We start from the raw sequence: 9794 nt of genomic DNA on the forward strand, positions 1-9794 counted from the left end.
TGTTAGAAGTTGGTGGTCTGGATACTGATGGCGGGACCTCAGGTTTTCATGGATACAGTGTTAGAGAGCACCGAGTGTCCTGTTTCCGTAGTGTAGTGGTTATCACGTTCGCCTCACACGCGAAAGGTCCCCGGTTCGAAACCGGGCGGAAACAGAGCGCTTATTTTCTTCCCTCCCCACCCCCCACCCCCATCCCCGGGGTGAAGCAGGGGACGCAGCTGTAGGAGGAGCTGGTGACCACCTGGAAGTCTACTCAGCACTAGGAAGCAGCCCTCCTTTCTCTGCTCCGAGTCCCTGTGAGTCCAGGCCCAGTTCCTCCCGGGGAGTTGGGGGGAGGGGGGGTGGGGGGAGTAGGGGCGGGGGAGGGGAGGACAAGACTGACTCCGGGTCACCCTTACGTCCGGAAGCCCCCTCGGCTCCCTGTCGGGCGCCTGGGTCTCTTCCACGTGTTCACAGATTGTCTCTGAAAACCATGGAGTTCATTCCCGTGACGCTCACTTGCTTTCCCCCACCTCGGAACACCTGAGGAGCAGTTGTATCTCCCTGGTAGAAGACAAGAGACCGCACCCAGGTCTCACCGTGGGCTCCAGCCAAAGACACGGAAGTGAAGAATGTAAGGCTCCACGAACTGAGCCGGTCGCTGAGGGAAAGGAACCGGTACGCGTGCGGTCGTCAAGAGAGGCCCCGGAGCCAGGTCAGAGATCTGGAGGTAGACGGATCCTCTCATCACCCGCTGAAAGCCAAGTCGGCGCCTGACTCGAGGGAAAACCGAGGGTCACGAAGAGAGCATGACCTGGGCTCGGCAGCACACAGCGCTAGAGCTGGACCAGGAGGGACCCAAACGGATAGTTTGTGACCTGGTCTCAGAACGAGAAGCGTCGCCCAGGAACGGGGATCTGAAGGGCGATGAGCAGCGGGTCAAGGGCTGGGAGCCTCGCACGGCTGCTTACAGCCGTGGGGGCGCTGGGACATTTCCTTTCCTGTTCTCTGCATCTCTGGTTTCATCTTTCCACTCTCAGTTTTCACCTGGACACGCCAAGTCGGTATCTCTGCACGGTTCCCTGGTGGTCTAGTGGCTAGGATTCGGCGCTTTCACCGCCGCGGCCCGGGTTCGATTCCCGGTCAGGGAAAGCTCTTTTCTTCTCCACTCCTCGGAGTCTTCCTGCCCAGATCAGAGTTGTCTTTTGCTTCAAGGTCCAATGCAGAAGGGCGTCTTCACTGAGTCCCGAATGCCCGTGAGTCCCGGCCTCAGGGTCCTTGACATCAGGCAGGCTGGAGGAGACTCCCCGGATGCAGTGAACGGACAGCCTGGGCTGCCCAGCTCTCCTCTCCACTCTTTTCTCCCTGCTTGTTAGAAACCCAGCGTCTTCCTTACAGAGTTTTCATCCAAAGAGAATCAGGGACTCGAGTTCCAAAGATTCATTCAAAACCAAACCCCAAACCCTCCAAAACACACATCCAAGTTACAAGAATAGTAACATCGTGGATTCTGTACTTAACTGCACAGTTCACATTTTCCCACGTTTGCTTTCTCACTCTCTCCATGGAAACCTGAAACCCATTCTCTTTCGGATGCAGAGAAGCTTCAGGGGGAGTTTGGTTCGGTTCTCCAGGACGTGCAGGCCAGGCACGCTCTGCGCTTGTAGGAATCCCCCACCCCCCACCCCCAGGACCGTCTGCTATCCGGACTCCTCCGGATCGTCTTGGTGGACAGTGCGGTCTTGGGTCAGCCTGAGCGCTAGAACCACCTACCTCGGGAAGACCCATGGGGAAGTGCAGCTGCCCCCTTGGCTCTTGCCTGGCTCTCTGTGCCCAGAACGCAAAGGGGAAGCCTTCTCTCCTGTGGTGGGAGGATGAGTGGACCAGGTGGGAAATGCATCAAAGGGAGGGGGAGTATTCTCAAGAGCTTTCGGGAACTGTCTGCTTGGGTGGCCGTCCTCGGGTAATGGTGTTTTGTGTAGTCTTCTCCTGGCCTTGACCCAGTCCCAGGTCCAGTGTGATTCACCGTTCTCATCTTTCCGTTTTGCCGAGGCTTTGGAACCGGCACCGTTTCTCTGCGGAGCAGGAGGCACGTCCTGGGAATTCTTGCCTCCAGCACAAAGAGTCGAGGGGCGCGGTGTGTTGCTGTCTCTGTAGCGCAATTGGTTAGCGCGTTCGGCTGTTAACCGGAAGGCTGGTGGTTCGAGCCCACCCAGGGACGGGCGGTCGAGGTTTTAGAACCCATTCAAGGTTTTCCGTGCTGACGACCATTCAAGGGGTTCCACGCCGATTATTATTACCTGGACATCGGCTCACGCAAAAATATGCTCTCCTGCATTCGGGGTCCTGGTCACCTCCGGACTGCTGCCAGCCGGGGCCACCTCTCCTTTCCAGCCCTATTCTCTGCGAGTGCGCGGGTGTTCCCGTTCACCCGTACTTGCCTACCTCAGGCCCTCCCGAGAGAGATCAAGGAATCCAGTTTCTGGTGGGGTCAAGTCTTTATGCTGCCAAGTACACTGACTTAGACAAGTAAGTTATACCTTTTGTGCCCCAGGTTTTTCACCTGTAAAAGGAGGCCAGCACTTACCAACTGTTCTGTCAATAATGTTATCAGTGAACCCACCATCATCATTAGCTTCTGCATTCTTTTTTAGAAAGGCATTTCCTACATGGTTCATGTATTATTTGGTTTCATGGTTTCATGACGACAGATATGCTGCAACCATCATTATGGTTGAACACACACTTCTGACCGTTTGTGCAGCGATTTACTTCCACAGTGTAGAAACCTGGAAGTGCAATTGCTACCTTTAGTGTGTTTGTATGCTTCTTAAGTTGGTGAATCCTGCAAATTTGCCTTCCACAGAAGTGGGACTGAATCGTATTTCAAATTATTTTCCAGTCGTTCCGCGTCCCTTCCTTCAATTACTTTGGCAACACAACAATCTTTCTATACATCTCTCTATGATTCTCTTAACTAACAAAGGGAGCAGTGGCCTCCTGACCCAACTAAGGGGAAAGACAACAGAGGGACGCTGCGGCATTACACAGAGCTACTCTATTGCTTATGGTGGAGAGTTAGTCACTGAACATTTTTAAAGTCCTCCGGTAACTGTCCATTGTTTTGTCTGGTGACCTGGTCAACCGGGTCCGGAGAAGACGGCCAGGATGACCTCTTTCTGCCGAGCAACTTATCCAGAGAGAAAAATCTCACTGATCCCAGAGGCTTTTTCCTTCTCCCCTTTCTTCTTTTATTTACAAGCTTTGGTTACACTTTTAACTTGAGGGAAAAAAATCTGATGCCTGTCCCTCCCCCTATAAAATGGGGTGTTACCGTGGAACACCCCGTTTACTTTGTTCCTTGACAGTTTTTTGGTTTGGTTGTTTTTTGGAAGAGTCGGACACGACCGAGCGACTGAACTGAACTGAACTGATAAAAATTAGCCCATCCAAGACGTGTGGTGGGAGCCCCCGGAATCCTGCCCCTCACAGGCTCCGGCTTCAGACCCGGACCCTTAGAGCTATTGGCTCCTGTTTGCTCTGTTCTTCTAGTAAATCTTATGTGCAGAGACTGCGCGTTTTGATGTTTTCGTACTGTGTGGTTTGGGGACAAATATGTTCTCTCTCTGATTTGTTCATCACTGATAAGGTGGCGCTAGTGATAAAGAACCTGCCTGCCACTGCAGAAGATGTAAGTTACACGGTGTTGGATCCCTGGGTCAGGAAGATCCCCTGGGGTAGGGCACGGCAACCCACTCCAGTATTCTTGCCTGGAGAATCCCATCCGACAGAGGAGCCTGGCAGGATACCGTCCATAGGGTTGCACAGAGTCGGACACGACTGAAGCGATTCAGCGCCCACACGCGTGATTTCTCCTATCCGTGTGGGAATCTGGTCTCGTTTTAGGACGGTGAACTTCTGGGGATAATCCACACTGAGTGGTGGTTGACAGGGGCCCATTCCCTGTGAGGTAGAAGATGACAGTTACTCTGGACCGTGAGGCTCTTTTCATTGCCGCTTGTCTTGATGATTCTGGTGTTTCCCGGGATGTGACACGGCAGCAGTGAGAAGTTGTCCACCTCTCCTCTTTACACGGTTTGGTAAAATCCACGTGGGCCCAGTCGATACTTGTCAAGCACTGGACAGGTGTCGTATCTACAGTAAGGACGATCTTACTATGCAATAGTTCCCTCGTGAGAAACTCAAGATTAATAAAAGAGATTAACACAGGAAGGATACTGAACTTTTAGCATGGAACAGACAGTTTCTTTCACCGGCATATGAAAGTTTCTAAATAGCTGAAAACATTCAACAAATGAGGTAAAGATTGTTGAAATCAGACTACAGAATGCAGAGAAAAAGAGATTTATATCTTTGCAAAGAAGCAATGAAGTCAGCAACGTGAGCATTTCTGACAAACCTGCAAATCAAGATTGAATACTTCCAGAACTGTAAGCAAGTTCAGCCCTTAAGAAAAAGGAATGACTAGCAATGACCTCAAGCACAGCTTTAGACACTGGGGACTCATAAGTGTATTACAGAATTCCTATTTTCCTCAGTGAGATTCCTCCACTATTGCTTAACTATATTTCATTTTGTTTCCCACACTGGCAAGTGTTGTTAATAAACATCATTGACTCTGCTTTCACCTTAAATAAGGCTCACTAATTTTTAAAAAAATTTATTTATTTTACTTATTTCTGGCTGCCCCGTACTAGTTGCTTTGTGTGGGTTCTCTCTAGTTGGAGTGTGTAGGCTTCTCGTTGCGGTGGCGTCTCCTGTTGCAGAGCACAGAGTCTAGGTGCATGGGCTTCAGCAGTGGCAGCACACAGGCTTGGCAGCGGAGGCTCGAGGGCTTAGTTGCTCTGCGGCATGTGGAATCTTCCCAGACCGGGGATCGGACCTGTTTCCCCTCCACTGGCAGGCAGATTCCCATCCACTGTACCCCCAGGGAAGTCTAGCAAGGCCCACCGCTTTGACGTATTTCTTTCCCCCATTTAAATATATTTTCTCAGAGACAAGTCAATACGCTTTCTCTTAACTCTGGGGAGAACAGACAAGTTAGGCCTCTCGAAATTTAAAGGTGTCACTTCTCTTAAGGAAAGTAAGAATCAGTTCCATAAATGTAAAATTAAAAAATGAAGAGTTTCTGGGGAAGATACTCTACTGTTTATGCTTCCGTGTGGTATTTATATAAGGAAAACTTTGTTGCTAAATTTGTGACAAGGAAAAAAAAGATTCAGCTGTAGATTGAGTAGATGGTCTTGATTACTTGGAACAGCAACAATGAGGGAATGAAAGTGATAACAGATTATTCTTAATACTTTTAAACCATTTAAATAATTTACATAATGGCCTTCAAAATGTTTATTCATGTTGTTTTTTTTTTTTTTCTCGTGGAAGTGACTCAGAAAAATTACATTGTTTTTCTCGTTTTGATCTAACACCACCTCTGTATGTATTTTCAGATTATCTTATAAAGGTGCAGAAAATAATGGTGGTATCATATTTTAGTATTTAAGTCTTGGGTTTATTTAGGTTGAAAATCTGAATTACATTGGACTTCCTAAGTTTCCTATACTGGTTGTACTGCTCAGAGAAGCCAACACAGCCAATGAGTATTTACACGTCTAAAAATTTAAATTCATGTGTTGCAGTATATTGAATATACTAATATCTTTAAAGGGGAATGAATAGTTACAATTCTAGACACCAGAGGACTCAATCATTCCCCCTACAATATCTGGCACGTACGTTTAGGTGTCCTGTAATATATGATTCCATATATACCAGTATATGATTCCAACATTCTCGTGTTCCAACATGGGTCTGCTTAAATTACAGATTCATGATCTATAGTTAACGTTAATCCTTTGACTATATTAAATTGATTTAATGAATGAATCATCTTTCGTTGCCTGCAAGTTTGTTCTCTCTTTGCCCTTCCCGTTTGTCCTAATTTCCTGGTGGATTGGCTGACAGCAGAAATACCGCCTTCGTTGGGGAATGCTGTTGTTGTTTACAAATATCTCTGTATCTTGTTCGTATATGGCCGATGCTGGGCATATTACTATGTGTTCCCTTGACAAAAGTTCAGTACAGTGGTTTGTTGTTTTTGGTGCTCTGACATTTCAGAATCATAACCTTGATGCTGTGCGCTGCATAGCTTCGCAAACTTTTTCGAAGTGTCACCTTATTTCTTATTAGGCATCCATCTTTTTTTGCATGGCACTTGCTTTCTATCATAGCAACTACCCAAATCCAGTTTTGCAGAGATATGATATCATAGTATAGAGTGTAAAATAGTCTAATGTTGGCAAATTTTACTATGTAGACTACACCTCAATAAACTTAAGAACGAAAAATAAAAAGGCAAACAATACCAAAATTTCACAGGACGGAGAGCACTCTAAATTCTTCTTCATTTCTAAAAGGAGTGTCAGTAAGGTCAACAAAGTTGGAGAGAGACTTGGCAGCATCGACTAAGGGTCATACGTGCTGTGGCCCGGAAATCGTACGTTTATCTGTGCTATGCATTTGACCTGTGCTGTCCAATGTGACAGGTACGAGTCACAGGTAACTACTGAACACCTGTAGTGTTTTTAGTGTCGCATGTGGTAATGATGAGATTTTTTTTTTTTTTTATGTAGTAAATCTCACAAACTTTTAAAATAGATTATAATTGAAAAGTTTAAATTCCAGGTGACTGGTGTAATGCTAAGAAGGGGAAACCTGACTAAAATTGAGTCAGGAGACCAGAAGGGGGAGCTCTCCTGCATTACCAGTCAAGTTCAAATACAGGAAGAATTGTCCATCATAGACGGAAACAGAAGAATCACCAATAGGAAAGAACAATCAATCATAGGCCCGGACAGAACAAGATGCACCTTGTATCTCCTGCAAGATATCAGCAACTCGGCCAATGAGAAACTGTCACCACCCTGAACTTTCACTTTTCTCCAGTGTCCTTTGGTTCAGAACAAGTCCTCTCAGCTTCTTTCCCTTTCTCTCTCTCAAAGAATGTTCCTTCTCCTTTGTGTGCAATTTGCCTATGCTTTTGCCACAGTTTACTTGTCCTGCTCTGTGGTTCCCCGGCTATTTCTGAATCAACCCACTTTGTTGGGGAGAAAATCCTAAAATTTTTATTTGAAGGGTCAACCCTGGCATTATTTTATTGGAAAGGGCTGCCCTAGAGAAATGTGTATGTCCTTGAAAAGTCATAAAAGAATGTTTGTATCGTACCATTTCAGAATATCCTCAACTGGAAACAACTCAGATGTTCAACAGTAGATAAGTATAGTGGGATATATTCTTACAAGGGACGCACACAGAGACAAAGAACTGCCTGAAAACTATGGTTAAATTTCATCGACGTTACGCTGAGTGAAAGAAGTCAGGCCCATGCCCCTCCTTCCAAATAAACAAACCCAGTTCTTCGGAGGGGTGTGTGTGTGTGTGTGATTACTCTGAGCTCTTTCATGGAAGTCGTGAGGAAGCCTTTCGTGGTCTGGTGATTTATCACACCTTGGATCTTTGCTAATGTTTCATTAGTTATTCAGGTTGGTGTACACTGGTAATCGTCTCGGAAGCGTATACTCCTTGAACTTTACACATGTTATTCCTCACTTTGTCAAACATTTAAAACCACTTGGTTATGGCTAATGTGATGTTGATACTTATTCTTTTCTTTCGGCCTGGGCCGGGAGGCAAAGTAAACTCGAAATATTTATTGGGCTATTTTTGCTGTCCTCAGACTTTCGGCTTTCCTTCACTATCAGATAGCTGATGACTTATTTCTATGTTGCTCACAATCATTATCGTCAGTTGACCTTCAACTGTTAATACTGTGTCAAGGAGAAAATGAAGTGTAATTTTAAGAATAATTAATTGTAATAATTATATTTAAGAATCTGCCGACCAATGCAGGGACACAGGTTTCATCTCTTGTAAGGGAATGTTCCTGTGTTGTGTGCCACACCTACTGAGCCCGCTAGCCTAGAGCCTGTGCTCTGTAGCAAGAGAGGTTACCGCCAAGAGAAGCCGGAGCATCGCAACTACAGGGTAGCCCCTGCTTGCCACAGCTAGCGAAAAGCCTATGCGCAACAGCGCGGCCCAGCACAGTCAAAAACAAAATAAATAAATTAAATAATTATGGAAGAAGAAAATAATTATGAGCCAAGGAAAAGGGTGGTATATGAAACTGAGAAATCCTGATGAGGAAAGTAGTTCAATTAGGCTTAGCTGTCTCAGAGGTGTCAAAGGGAGGACTCTGGCAGGCATGACACAGGGAAATTTGCCACATTTATTTCACTACTAAACTTTCAAGAACTTTTGGAGCATCCACACATGGAGCCAAAAATATTTACCTGATTAGTCATCTTCAACCAGATCAACCAGTCCAGCCTAGCCGCTTGATGGCTTTCGGCTTATCTATTTATCAAGAGTTCCTAGGAGACCCGGGTTCAATTCCCGGGTGGGGAAGATCCCCTGGAGAAGGAAATGGCAACCCACTCCAGGAGTCTTGCCTGGAGAATCCCGTGGACAGAGGAGCCCGGCAGGCTACAGTCCGTGGGGTCACAAGAGTCGGACACGACTTAGTGACTAAAGCACCACCTTAGCCTTCCTTAATCAATAGAAATTGATAAGAGGACAGACTAGAAAGTCGGGTAAGGCTTTATTGGGATCCCTGCTGCAGCAAAACAAGTAACAGGTTCCCTTGTTTGCCCTGGGTGGGGGGAGGTGTGCTGGTGTGCTGGTGGGGGGAGGTGTGCTGGTGCGGGGAGGTGTGCTGGTTCCTCACACGGGGTGAGGATAGGGGTGGGTGGAGGGGTCAGGCTATAGGACTGGCTCAGGTGGTTTGCCTCTGTGTTTCCTGGTGTTGTGTGCAGGGGGAATGCGCAGTACCCTGCTTTTGCTCCGGGTACCCTGTTTTTGGCACCAGCTCTTCAGAGACGACAGTTGGGATTTTGGTCTTTTTCTATCTTGTTGTCCGCAGTTGCCACCAACGGCATACACGCAGTTATTTTTTGTCCCCTATTGTTCCTTTGTATCTTGTTGCTGGAGAAGACATTTGGATCTCAAGGACACAGCAGTGAGTGGTGGCCTGAAGCAAGATCTTTGTTCCCTGTCCAAGAATTGAACCAGGGTAGCCTGTGTGAACACCAGGAATCCAGCCACCAGTCCATCAAGAGCTAGGGCCAGAAGCAAACTTGGCCTCACTAGTGCCTTCACTGAACAATGAACTTCTTATTTTTTTTTTTTTTAAATGAACTTCTTAAAGCGACGAAAGCTGTAAAAGCGGGTACCAAGTTTGTTAGCAGAGCCACAGCACAAGTTGGAGAGCACACAGATACACAGTTTATTTAAGACAGAAGCAAGGCAGAGATATACACTCAGAGAGAAAGGTTTGTGTCCTCCTTAACGAGAAGGAGTGCATCAGAGAGGTGATTCAAATCACTTACCTAGGGCCTTTCTTCCGGGTCTTTGTTTACCTTTGGATGAGTATCTCATTTCTTCTTCCACACCTGACCTGTCCTTGGGCTCTTCCTGACAGACATGTGCATCATTTTGCCAAGAAGGATTGTAGCACAGAGGCCTAGGGGGAGGTTAACACCGCCTATTAAGGGGTGGTTCCATCTACCTCCTTTTTGACCCAGGAAAAAGGTTTGTAAGCATGGGTAGTCTGCAAAGATCTCCTTGACCTCAAAAATAGGAAATACGTGGTCTCTTTATTTTCTATCCAAGCGGGACTCAGCTCCTCCTTGCTCCTCGTAACATCCTTATCTTAAAGAAGTTTTTTGTTTTTGTTTTTTTTT

The 9794-nt window shown here is 46.6% G+C and overlaps 1 long non-coding RNA gene and 3 other non-coding genes across 4 annotated transcripts; all 4 read left to right on the forward strand.

Annotated features, from left to right (window-relative positions):
• Positions 1 to 81: 81 nt before the first annotated feature.
• Positions 82 to 154, forward strand: TRNAV-CAC (transfer RNA valine (anticodon CAC)). The gene has a single exon. It is a non-coding gene; the product is annotated as a tRNA-Val (tRNA).
• A 37-nt stretch (positions 155 to 191) lies between these two features.
• Positions 192 to 4634, forward strand: LOC145507742 (uncharacterized). The gene is made up of 3 exons (XR_014055094.1): positions 192 to 296; positions 2032 to 2508; positions 2882 to 4634. It is a non-coding gene; the product is annotated as an uncharacterized LOC145507742 (long non-coding RNA).
• Positions 1059 to 1130, forward strand: TRNAE-UUC (transfer RNA glutamic acid (anticodon UUC)). Its single transcript has one exon. It is a non-coding gene; the product is annotated as a tRNA-Glu (tRNA).
• Positions 2127 to 2200, forward strand: TRNAN-GUU (transfer RNA asparagine (anticodon GUU)). Its single transcript has one exon. It is a non-coding gene; the product is annotated as a tRNA-Asn (tRNA).
• Positions 4635 to 9794: the final 5160 nt, after the last annotated feature.

The sequence above is a fragment of the Giraffa tippelskirchi genome, chromosome 5, assembly GCF_054371585.1.
Source record: "Giraffa tippelskirchi isolate mGirTip1 chromosome 5, T2T-mGirTip1v1.2.pri, whole genome shotgun sequence".
In the NCBI taxonomy this organism is placed as follows: Eukaryota; Metazoa; Chordata; class Mammalia; order Artiodactyla; family Giraffidae; genus Giraffa; species Giraffa tippelskirchi.